Source organism: Henckelia pumila, chromosome 1, assembly GCF_033568475.1.
Source record: "Henckelia pumila isolate YLH828 chromosome 1, ASM3356847v2, whole genome shotgun sequence".
NCBI lineage: Eukaryota > Viridiplantae > Streptophyta > Magnoliopsida > Lamiales > Gesneriaceae > Henckelia > Henckelia pumila.
Window position 1 is genome coordinate 38552287 of NC_133120.1, and position 14194 is coordinate 38566480.

Genomic DNA, 14194 nt, shown 5'->3' on the forward strand with positions numbered 1-14194 from the left:
TTTCAGGAGATCTATCCAGCGTCTCTGTCACATATTCAACTCCGCTTGAGTGAATAAATACTTCAAACTCTTGTGGTCCATGAATATCTCAAATTTCTCGCCATAAAGATAATGCCTCTAGATCTTGAGCACAAATACAATGGCGGCTAACTCGAGATCATGCACTGGATAATTCCCCCCATGCGTCTTCAACTGTCGTGAAGCATAGGAAATAACATGTCCATGCTGTGTCAGAACACATCCTAACCCCTGCCCAGAGGCATCAGTGTAGACAACATACCCTCCTCTTCCAGAAGGTAGAGCTAACACAGGTGCAGTAGCAAGATGTCTACGCAGCTCGTGAAATGACTCCTCACAATCCGAGGACCAAATGAAGGCAACATCTTTCCGTGTAAGCTGAGTCAAAGGCCTGGCAACCTGTGAAAAATTCTTGATGAACCGACGGTAATAACCAGCTAGACCCAAGAAACTTCAAATCTCAGCAACCGTCGTCGGACGAGACCAGTTCAGCAGTGCCTCTATCTTACTAGGATCAACAGATATTCCTTCACTAGAAATCACATGACCAAAAAACACTACCCGTTCAAGCCAAAATTCACACTTACTCAATTTCGCATACAGCTGCTTATCTCGTAATGTCTGCAAAACAATCCTCAGATGCTATGCATGCTCATGCTTGTCATGAGAATAGACAAGAATATCATCAATGAAAATTGTTGGGGATTGAATACGTGTGTAGAGGGGGGGGGGGGGAGAATACACACTTATGATAATCTTTAATTCTAATGCAATGTGATTGAGCAAATGTTAGTTTACTCAACCGATTTTCTGTTGCTTGCTAGAAGTATAAGATATACTTAAGATAGTGCGGAAACAGCTCTCAGTATGCTAGTTGATAATAATGGAATTTAGTAATGCAGTAGCGTAAATAAACAAAAATAGGTTTCTGGATGTTCGGAGCTCAATCTCCTACGTCACCCCTTCTTCCACCTCGGAAGGATTCATTAGAAGACTTTGGTTATTACAACATTTGCAATACACCCGATCCAAGTTAGGACTTTTTCAATGCCTAAGATGGAACTCCTAGATTCACGGTGATAAGATTTAAAGCTCTTATCAAACTCTTCTTCAGTTGATGATGATGAAAGTCTAAGTTTCTTGAAGACTTAGACTCTCAAATCTTTTGTAGTAGATAGTGTTCTTCAAACAACAGAATTTGAGTGACCCTTGAAAAGATCTCCTTGTAGATCAGATATGCTTTTTGGCTAAGGGTTGAATGAGAGGTTGAGTATTCAAAGTAGATTCAAGAGCTCAAGTGTGCGAATTCTTTGTAATCGTGGGACACTTTTCTTGTAGAGAGATTCTGATATTTATATTGATCTTCTCCAATGTCTTTCTCTTGTTTCAACGGTAGGGAAGCGTCAGTTGTCAGATATAATAGTATCTTCTAAATATCTCGTATTGGGAGTGCCTTTAATAGTCTATTCAATGTGTTGCTCACATTAAATGCTATTTATGGCTTTCTCACTTTATCAGACGGCTCCTTAAATGCTTCGTCCTTTTCATTTAAAGTTGTCTTGTCAACTTTTCGAGACCTGGGAATCTATGACTTATAAATGTAGGTGTATCTTACCATTTTCGAAGTTCAGTAGATATCTTAGTCTGTATATATATGTCTGGCTCGTTTGACAAGTAGCGATTGATATGCTTTGATCAGCTGATATTGCTAATTCCAGTTGATATCTCTTTGTCAGCTGATGTCTTGACGTCGGTAGATGATCTGTGCATACAAGTAAATGGCGACCGTTCTAAAACAACGATGTATTGTTTTGTTATCACCAAAAGTCAGGATTCAACAATTTCCCCCTTTTTGGTGATGACAAAACCTAGGCCCCAAAAATCATTAAGAAACAGATTTTACAAAATGAATTCATTGCGAAGATTAATTGCATTGATACATAATATGTTTACAAGAAATCACTGATAAATCGCAATAAAATCTTATTACACCTACGATGCTGAAACAAAGTAAATATACATTATTTCCTTTGGCGTTCGGTGTCAATTGATTTTCTGGATGCTTCCCCCTTTTTGACATCACCACGGTTAAGATGAGAGATAATATTTCCAAGTTGAGCACCGACGGTGGTTTGGAATGAGTCAATACGGGAGTCAATGTGAGCGGTCAAATCAGCTTGAAGGACTTAGATTTGGGTGGAGGTGTGCTCATTGGTGCGACAAAAAATTTGTGAAACCTGTTCGGCAATGGTATCCATGGTTCGAAGATTGCGTTCTTTGTATTTTTTCACTTCAGTGACACAGTGGCCGAGCTCAGAAGATAGGTTGTTTAGACGAGAAATAATCGCGGATCTGGAGCTTGCAATGCCAGCATCTTGTCCTTGGATGCGATTGCTAAGGCTCTGCGTTGTGGAGCGAAGGTCGTCTATGAGGCGTTCCAAAGCATAAGTTGTAGATTCTGGTTCAGAAACTGAAGCTGGAGCGTGTTCGTCAAATGTATCTCCTGTTGCTTTGAGCATAATGGCTTGATCATCGGCAGTAGTCATGATAGGCGATGAGATGACATGCTTCGAGCTTGGAGGTGTGACCATTGTGGTGTTCAAGGATGATGGTACATCAATCGTAATATCCTGGTCAATTGGACTGATCGGACTAGTTGGCTGTGATGTTGTAACAGTCAGGTTCGAAGAGGAATCAGCTGAGTGAATCTCATGAGTTGGAGATGTATGCTGAACTTAGTCAAATATGGCTTTCATAACGTCTGAGACTGAGGTAAGTGCAATCTCTGGAAGAGAGTCGTCAGCAACTGATGTAATTGGTTCAATCAGTTGAGGTTCTGAAACTTGATCGGTACTTGATGTAGTTTGATCGGCAGAAGAGGAAGCAAATGAGAAGTATGTCGAAGGACATTATTCTTGTGCCACAATGAATTCCTGTTCCTCTGCTGAGAATATGAAGTCAGATGGTTCAGAATTGTCGTGAGATTCCATAATTGGAAACATTGCCTAAACTTCTGCTCGATATGCGCGCTCGTATTCCTCGGTTGGTAAAGGAATGGAGTAATTGAGCCGATATTCCCGTAGAAAGGTGTCAGTGACATCGACTGACTGCTTAAGATGTAAGATGACTTTACTGTCATCCTTGGCAGTCTTGCTCATCGGTTGATAGTTCCCTTCTCTTTTAGAAAGAATGTATCTGGCGAGACTATCACGGAGTTGAACGTCAACCAATTTGTATCTGCTGAGTGCGGTCTCAAGATTGGAGGTAGCTGTAAGAATGAACATTTTGTCCTCTAACTTGGAGAGGTATTCCAGCTTATTCTCCAGTAGAATCTGAGAATATGGGACGTTGATGCAATAATTCAACCATTCATCAAATTCCTGAATTCTGAATCGGACAGCCCTGAGAATGTTGAAAATGATGATGATGACCTCCATTTTGCCTACTGATTGGGATTTTCGAGGTGGGATGAAGATTCCCTTCCCTTTTCCTTGTTGTGTGGGGCCTCGGGTTGTTAATCAAATCAAGGGGCAATTAATCACTAAACATGAATAATTAACAAAAGATCAAAGATAAATAGAAAAACAAATTTTTTTTTTCAACAAGGGGTGCGCTCGGTCGGTTAAAAACCGCCAATCGAGCGCCCCTATTTTTCCTCAAAATAGCAGGCCAAAAATCAGGGCTGCGCTCCGTTTGCATAAATAAGCAGATCGGTCGCTGTTTGGGCAGAATCTTGCCCTGTTCTTTTGTAGCAAAACTTTGATCCTTTCATCCTTTCAATTCATGTTCTATCAATTCCAAAATATATCCATATATATTGAACAAGATGTAAAACATGTCTACAAGCATTAGATACATCAACTAAGTAGTTTAAAAGACATCAAAGGAACTAGTTATGTACAAAACTCAACTAGTGTTCTTCAAACTACTACAAGTATAACCACCTAGCATGCTTGACAACACCTCAAAAACTTCAATTTGGCTACAAACCCGAGACACCACGTGCTAAAACTCTATCTCCCGAGCTATCAATGTCATCTTCGACTAGCTCCTGCCCCAGCTATTGTCATGCACACATACAAAACAAGACAACAACCGGATAAACTCCGGTGAGAATATAATTCCCAGTATAAATGACATGTACATGCATTAAAATATAAACATGTCAACTCTTACTATTTCAATTCAAGGATAGAGTAATATATCGCATATATTCATTCAAAACATATCATTCAAGACTTCAAATCAATACTTCAACTCAGAAGATTTATATAGCGTGTTATCAAGAATTGATTCATCTCAAATCATTGCCATCAAGATTCGTATTCGATCTTGACATGGATATCCATCTCTCGTCGTCTCATCAGACTCGAAAATAAGGTTCATCAAACCTTGGCATTAAAATCAATTCATATCTCATATCATATCATAGCAAAATCAAAATCAAAGATCCACTACCTGTGATGGATCGATGATAACATAAGTTCTAACTCAAGAACAAGTAAATAAACAAATATGTGATTTGTTCGGGATAACTCAAGAATCATCATTCTCGAGTATCAAATCCCTGACTCTCGATGTCATATTATACCTTTCAATCTAGGTTTTCAAGCTCTTCCATCTTCACCAACTGAAACACAACAAAGGCTATCACAAATTCTGCTAATCTCTTATCATCTCTCAATCCATTCTTCAAGGCCAAAAGTCACAAACTTTGTTCAAACTTCTATCGATTCAAAACGAAACTTCTTGAGCTCAATATACTTCATTCCTAATCTGAAATGAAGTGTTTACAAGCCATTTATATCAGCAAGAATTCAATTCAAACTCATCTCAATCACAGATAATTCAATACTAGCCAATTCTTGACTAGATGACATAACGGTTAAAATTTGGCAACCGTAATTCATGGCTATCAACTCTATCATTCAAATATATGTCATCTACACCTTGTATCAGTCATAATATATCATATATCAGCTACATCAGTAGGTATAGAATCGAAGAGAACCTCTGAAAATCATAGCAACGGCAACCGATGACATAACGGAATAAAATCGGTAACCGAACAATATCGAACTTGCATATCACTCTCATATCAGCATCTATCATATAAAACCAGCAAGAATACATCCAAAATCTCAATCTATCAGATGTACAAGGGTTCGAATTAATGCTGGAAATCATAACAATTGTAAACGGCATCCAATCTTTGTACCACTTTCGATATAACACTATATAGAGGCTCAAAAACACATATGCATATTCAATTCTGATTTCTCCAACTTCCATCTTTCAAAACATGCTGGAAATATAATAATACTTACGTCTAATCGAAGCTCTCATTGCAAGGATCGCAGCGCTATTTTCGAAATTGAAATCGGATAACCGGATCACAAGATATTAAGGTTTGAAAGTTGAAAATGGCTTCAACCCTTCTCTTTTCCTTTCTCCTGACTTGTTACTGAAGGTGATCTGAAAATCTGAGTGAAATTATCCAGCTTAAACGTTTTTAAGCCCACTTGCAAGGAAATTGCACTTTGGTCCCTAAACTTTGGCCTATTTGCAAACTAGTCCCCGGACAAGCGATTTAATTCAATTTTAATCATAAATAATTTAAAAATATTAGAATTTAAATCGAAACTCTAAATATTCTCAAATTAAATATTCTCATATTAAAATTAATTAATTTTGGACTTTATCGCATTTTAGTCCTTGAACTTCTCTATATTTGCAAATTGATCCCTGCTCGGATTTCACCGTCGAATTAAATCCTCTTTCATTCTCGGAACTCGGAAATTAATTCTTAAATTTCATAAATATTCAATTCAAATATTTCCATAATTTAATTTAAGAATTCCGGAATTTAAATCTCCAAAATCCGTAAATTCTCAAATTAAATCTTTCCAGCACGAAAATTAACTCTCTAATTTTCATAAATTATCCAATTGATATTTTCCCAAATTCGGAATTTCACTATCAATGACGTAATTAAAAACTTAATCTTTCAGGGCCTTACAATTCCTCCCCTCTAAAGAATGATTTCGTCCTCGAAATCACATTCAATCGGAATATCAAGTCTGATAAAGTGAATGATTATCTGACCGAATTTTCACTTCAATCATCTATCGCAGACTTCTTCTTTCACCTCATTATCTCTTTCCAGTTTATCTCTTCATTCTGTGTCTATTTTCTTTTGTACTTTTGCTCAGTCAAGGATTTATTATATACTCAATGTATCTCAGAATCATATCGAACTCTGACTTGACTGATTAAAATACATAGAAAAAACACCATTGATACTTCCTTAATATAGACACATAGAACATATCGGATCTTCTTGAGTTGAAGTACGATCAATTCTGTTAATGGAACCCTCAACTCTGTCTAACATCGTAGACAATGTAATTCATTTTCGATGATGACATATTTCTTCTACTATCTTGTTTTGAAAAGAACATATATCAAGTCTATATTGTCATTCTACTCACAGCTTCAAAATCAGTATCCCTTCTTCATTTCATTGCTGTGTGTTGTAAATATCTTTTCAGATATCTTTTCTTCTTTATTTTTCTGATCACTTCTGTAATCATATTAATTTAATTCTTCAGTAATCACTAAATGATGTCACATTAAAATTTCGTAGATCATTTGATCTCTTCTTTTCTACTTCATGTATTGGAAATTGAAGTATTGAAAAATCAATTCTGTCATATCTGGTTTCATTTTCTTTCATCAATACTGATTTCTTAGTAATTCATACACATTGAAAACAGTTGAATAAATATTCATTCTGTGGGCATGTGCTTTTTCAACATCTGATATTCCATATCTAGAATATCGAGCACAATCAACAGATTATTCACTTCAATTCCATTCATTCTGATTCATTGTCTTATCTCACATCGTAATTTAGCATTCTCAATCAAATTCTACTCGTTTGATCTCATATCAATGCTGTTTAAGCTCCAAGTTGATATTCATCAAACACTCAAATTGAGTAATACTATCAGTCTCTATCAGTTACGAGCCAATAATATCACAATATATGGAATCAATATATCCAATTAGATGAAAGACAACATGAAAATGGCCAATGAAAATCGATTCAAAATCAAGAATCAGATAGCATCAAAGGACATTGCTCAAAGTCGGATCGTCAAATCAAATAAATTCTAGAAGACAATCGTTGCTAAGTAAAAACAACTCACTTACATTTCAAACCTCGTGGTGAACAAATCAAATCAAGATTCGATACATCAAATAATACGAGCCAAGGAAAAATAATCACATCGGTGATCCAAGTCCATATCAGTACTATTCCCCATATACCCCAAATCAAGGTTGACAGCGTGGCTTTACGATGAGATATCTACACACACTAATTAATTAGGACACCTTCCTAAGGCATATTCAGATAGTACAATAGGAACTCTAGATCACCAAAAATAATTCAAATTGAAGGCTTCAATTATTCAAAGTAAACCTCATGTCATATCAATGTCCAGAATTAGGATTTAGTAATGAATAAAGAATAGGAAGAAGCTTCAAAAAGATAATGCAATTCATCCATGAGTCAATATCATGCGAAGCAAGAAGTGCATGCATCAAATATCGTCAATAAGTAAAGGAAGGCTCAACTGTAACTGAATTCACTATTGCTCTTCACATCAATCGTCGCTACTTAAGCTAGGCATCAAAATTCATTTTCTCATTCTCGATAAGTAGAGGAGAACCATGTCGTCTTCATTCTACCATTTCATTCACTATCTTTTCGAATTATTTCAGTTCATACATTTCCATGTAAAACTCAATTGTAGCATTCGTCATGTAAAAGCAATATCACATCATTCAGTAAAATCAGTATATATTTCAACTAGCTTTCACTTGGTTTGATGTTAGTATGCACTTCTCAAGCTTCAATCAATTTAGCATACTCAACTCATCTCAGAGCTACGTAGCTAAACAAAATCAGTATCTCCATCATCATACTGCTACAAGCATCTAGCATAATCCCAAGGACATCATAAATTCAATTCCTTACCTTGGTATATCTCAATGTTGAGCAATAGAAATAAATTGATGCACTTATTAAGGATAAAGTGTTGCAAATCGCTAGCTTTGGTCTCCGAGTGTTTTACACATCATCCCAAAGCCTACAACTTATACCTAAATGAATCAATTCAGAAGAATAGAAATTCCATTCAAAGCTGGCGGAGTCTTACCATATCTTGAAGTGCTGTCAACTTTTGACATTCTCCATATCGAGGAGTTATCATTATTTTGCTAGAGATTCGAGGTTTTCTGACAAAATCAATTCAAGTATTTCTAATCAGCAAAATAGTAAATCTTACCTCAATCCCAGCAAATAAATTCTTGAAGCTGATAAAGAAGCTCCCTCGATATAGGATGGTCTCCTTGTCATCTCAATCTCATGACAGCAATAGCAAAAAGACTCTTCCGCTTATACTCAGGTTTATGGCGATGCGTCGTCATTTTCATGAGCTGAACCTGCAGTCAATCTCAGACAAATATCCACAATATGTATGCCATAGTCAAGGTATACATCACCTAATCAGGTTTTAAAATTCATAATCATTCAGTGTATTGCCTGGCAACGTCGCATATCTGTTCTTCAGAGTGTTCAGCAAACAGAGTAAATCAATAGAAGTTACGTTTCATTTCTCAATTCCACTACCTCCTACACTGCAATTCAATGCAGTGATCTCCGTAGTTCAAAATCATATTTTCTTTCTTCTCATATAGCAAATTTATCAAATGTATCAACTCGATATTGTGATCAACATCATAGTCCTTTCCTCATCAGCTTACCTCTGATCATGACTCGGTTCTAATGTCTGAAGAAAAATACACATGCTTCCACTCGATTCAGAGATTCAGGTAAGCATGTATGGTCAAAGAATTCAAGTACACCTACTTCCAATCACTTTAGATATTCAGGTAGCATGTGATGGTTCAATTTTAAAACATGCTTTTCAACTAAAACACAGTATCATGTGATAAGTCCATAATACGAAATCATGTATCATAATAGCAATTAAAACATGTAATTCAACATGTAATTAAATAATTTCATGATAGTATCCAAATAAGCAAGGAAGAAAACTCGATCTACCCAACTCACTAATCTTCTACCTTAGTCCAGAATTTTCTCTCTCTGATACCACCTGTTCTGGGGCCTCGGGTTGCTAATCAAATCAAGGGGCAATTAATCACTAAACATGATTAATTAAAAAAGGATTAAAGATAAATAGAACAAATTTTTTTTTTCAACAAGGGGTGCGCTCGGTCGGTTAAAAACCGCCGATCGAGCGCCCCTATTTTTCTCAAAACAGCAGGCCAGAAATCAGGGCTGCGCTCGGTCTGCATAAATAAGCAGATCGGTCGCTGTCTGGGCAGAATCATGCCCTGTTCTTTTGTAGCAAAAATTTGATCCTTTCATCCTTTCAATTCATGTTCTATCAATTCCAAAATATATCCATATATATAGAACAAGATGTAAAACATGTCTACAAGCATTAGCTACATCAACAAAGTAGTTTAAAAGACATCAAAGGAACTAGGTATGTACAAAACTCAACTAGTGTTCTTCAAACTACTACAAGTATAACCATCTAGCATGCTTGACAAGACCTCAAAAACTTCAATTCGGCTACAAACCCGAGACACCACGTGCTAAAACTCTCTCTCCCGAGCTATCAATGTCATCTCTGACTAGCTCCTGCCCCACCTGTTGTCATGCACACATACAAAACAAGACAACAGCCGGATAAACTCCGGTGAGAATATAATTCCCAGTATAAATGACACGTACATGCATTAAAATATAAACATGTCAACTCTAACCATTTCAATTCAAGGATAGAGTAATATATCACATATATTCATTCAAAACATATCAATCAAGACTTCAAATCTGTAAGGGAATAGGGGTTGCACATAAACAGTTTGAGGTGTTGTCACAAGTTGTTGACAACACCTAAAATAACACCTTGAGTAATTTGCAGCGGAATATAATTAAAGCGTAACTAAAATAAACAAGCAACCAATAAACAGACTTAATTGATTTAAGCAAGAGTATAAAATACTCTTGCAGCGCCTCAGGGCAAAACTTCACTAGAAAACTTTCAAAGAGTTTTACAAATCCTAACACTAGTGATTATTGTAAAATTCAATTTCTCAAAAAAATTGAGAAAATAAACCATAAAAATAACTCATAAAAATTTTATTCAAGATAGAATAAATAAAATAGAGTAAGGAGTTAAAAATCTTGATGTCAAAACTTGTATAAACGAAACACTCTTCAATCAATGATCTTCAAGTGTTCTTCAAGCATCAAGTAACCTTCGCCGATTTTAGGTTTTCCAAGATCTTCAATCCTTCTGTCAATATACGTACATGAAGCTCTAGGAAATCTCACGGTTTCTCTCTATCAATCTCTCTTCCTTGTGAACGCCTATCTCAAATAAATAGACCAAGAATCCTTCTTCAATATGTTTCCTTGTAGGCGTAGGATTCCTTTTATTTTGATCATATCAAATCTACACATATAAGGAAAGATAAATATTAGATATGATATGATAAATATTCTAATCAGCTTATCAATATCACAAATAGGAAATAACACACTTAAATAAAGATTACTTCATGTCCAAGAAAGGCAAAAGATATTAAGTAAATTCTTTTTAAAATAGGATGATTTTAAGGAATAAAATATTCCTTTCAATCTCCTCCTTTTTGCCTTTCTGGACAAAACACATTTAATTTACAAACAAATCAACTAAACTCCCCCTTAATCAAAACTCCCCCTTAACAGATTCTCCCCCTAAGTATATCCAGAGGTGTTGTCGCGAGATATTGGCAACATCTAGCTATGACACCATAAATCAGAAACCATAAGTGAAACTCCTACTACTAATAAATGCGGATTTTTTTTTAAAAAATAATACTACTATACATACATGCCCATACATATATGTATATAAAAATAACATACTTTTTCTTAAATAACCTGAAAAATATTAAATAAATAAATCCTTAAAAATGTTTCATGCATCAATTTAAAATAATAAACAATGCTGCTGAAAAATCTCATATGCGGAAACAATAATAAAATAAAACATGTTTCAAATTTCAACATAATAAACTAAATAGCTGCGACGGTCACGGGGTCCACTGCTCCGTGAGCTCATAAGTCCTCACCACCGGTAGGAGCTACATAAACTAATCATGCTCACCTGCACCATATAAGTGTAGTGAGTCTAGGGGCTCAACATGTCTATCCTTTATAACAAGGTTAAAAATAATGCATCACATAATTACTAATACATATACATGTACATGAGCATGCATGAAAAAATTTTCATCACATCATAAAACTGCTGAATCATAAACTGTATCATAACCATAATCATAAACATATTATTTTTTCATCATATATAACATAATTGAGCAATGCTTTTGAAACCTAAAATGGTTCTATCCATAAGTGTGACGCTCATGTGTCGACTGATCAGTCTCATGAACCAACGTACGATGGCGGTGATAAATCACCTCCTATGGTAGTAAACTACCGAATCATATGGTGGATAACCACCCCTATGGTAGTAAAACTACCGAATCATATGGTGGAAAACCACCTATATGTCACACATACTTAAATTTCCACCAAAATATTTTATTGCTCATCATTTATATAATTATATACATAAGAAATTTCATGAATGCATGCACTGAAAATATGTCCGTAATATATATTTAATTTATTGTAGTGACCCGTACCTGGATCACCTACTAAACAGAACTTAGGCATGCAATTAACTTAATAAAACAGATATCAGAATAAACTTGCGGAAACCATAAATAAATACAATCCCAAGGAAAGGAATCTGTAATTTATCCAAATAATATACAACCAAATCGAATAGCTGTATCAACCCAAAACAACAGAAATAAAACCTAGACGAAGCTCCAGCTGGCCAACCACTGCCTAGCCCCTCTTGGATCCACCAGCCTCGTCCAATCGCAAACCTGCCCCATGAAATAGGGTGTCCAGAAACACAGAGTACGAGATGTGAGCATAAAACGCTCAGCACGAGAGTATGAGTATACATGCATGCAAAGTGAACTCCTTATAAACTCGAGGTCAAGGATCAAATAACAGAGACAGACCGGGCCCTGGTATGTAGCACGCTGTGCCGTCGCTTCAGGAGGTGGCTCCCATACCATAATACAAGTGGATATGCCGGACCCAAATCGATGGAAGTTCAACCACTAACAGGATAGGGAAAAACCCTACTAACAGACATCTCGAAGGAGATAGCTCAGTATGAAAATGAATGCAGCATAAATCAATGACATATAAACCATGTAGTCACATAATACATGCATACTCAGTCAGGATATCTCGAACAGTACTTTCGTACCTCAAATCAGTGCAAGCTCTACCAACTCTAGGTCCATGCCTATAGTCTGCTCTACACTGCCAAATGATACTACTATCATTAAAGTTCTCTAAAAGCCTTAACTAAACTATTGCATACTCCTAAATATTTATAGGAAGCAAAAGTTATACCTTCGTCCGTCGTTAGCCCTTTGATGTCGATGCCTCCAGAACTTGGGCACAACTCCGCTACGACTATCGAACGCCTCGACGACTCCCGGGTCAAGCCTAGGAAGGCTAGAACAACTCGAATACGACTAGAGTAGAGAGGAAATCCAGAATTGGCAATTGAAAATGAATTCTCGGCCTTCTATTTATAGACAACGATCGGAGCCTCTGATCCTCGATCGGAATGTCCGAACCTCGATCGGAACGTCCGATCCTGCCATCGGAGCTTCCGAAGATCCTGATCTGCCACGTGTCAAAATATCACTTGTTGACTTCGGATAGGGGTGATCGGAGCTTCCGATCCTGATCGGAGCTTCCGATCTTGCCACACGTCATGCCTGACGTAATACCATCGGAGCTTCCGATCCTGCATCGGAGCTTCCGATCATGTTCGGAGCTTCCGAACTCACCTTCGGAGCTTCCGAACTCTACCCAAGTAATTATGATTAATTCCTTAATTATTGATTTTGGTTACGGGCTACTACATTCTCCCTCACTTAAGATATTTCGTCCTCAAAATCAGATCTTAAGTACTGAATGTAATACAGAAATCAGAAACATTCTCTTCATTCAAATCAAACGTTTACAGAGTTTGCAACTGAATACAACTTTAAGAATGAAATCAAAACAACTCAGGATGGTCTTCACGCATCCTGTCCTCAAGCTCCCAAGTAGCTTCCTCAGTGCATCGGCGCTGCCACTGAACTAAAACCAAAGGAATGACTTTGTTCCGCAAAACCTTATCTTTATAATCCAGGATACGAATAGGTTTCTCAACATAAGTCAAATCCTTGTTCATCTGAACCTCAGACCGCTGCAGAATATGAGACTCATCCGCCACATACCGTCGCAACAGAGATACGTGGAACACGTCGTGAATACTGGAAAGATGCGGTGGCAAAGCTAGTCGATAAGCCAAATCGCCAATGCTCTTCAAGATCTCAAACAGACCGATAAATCTGGGAGACAACTTGCCCTTAAGGCCAAATATGAGAATCTTGCGGAAAGGTGACACTCTCAGAAACACTTTCTCCCCGACATCTAACTGCAAAGGCCTACTCTTGGTATTAGCATAGCTGGCCTGACGATCCTGTGAAGTCTTAATCCGTTTCTTGATCTGATCAACAATGTCTATCGCCTGCTGGATAAACTCCGGTCCCTCAGCCTGTCTCTCCCCCACTTCTTCCCAGACGAGTGGAGTACGACAACGTTGCCCGTACAATGCCTCAAAAGGTGCCATCCCAATACTAGTATGATAGCTGTTGTTGTACGCGAACTCGATCAATGGCAAATGATCCTGCCAGGCTGAACCAAAATCCATGATGCACGCTCTAAGCATATCCTCCAAAGTACGGATAGTGCGCTCTGTTTGACCATCAGTCTCCGGATGATAGGCAGTACTCAAATTGAGAGTAGTACCCATCGCACGCTGAACACTCCCCCAGAATCTAGAAGTAAACCTGGGGTCTCGATCGCTGACAATGCTCACCGGCACTCCATGAAGTCGAACGATCTCCTAAATGTACAACCGAGCCATACGATCCA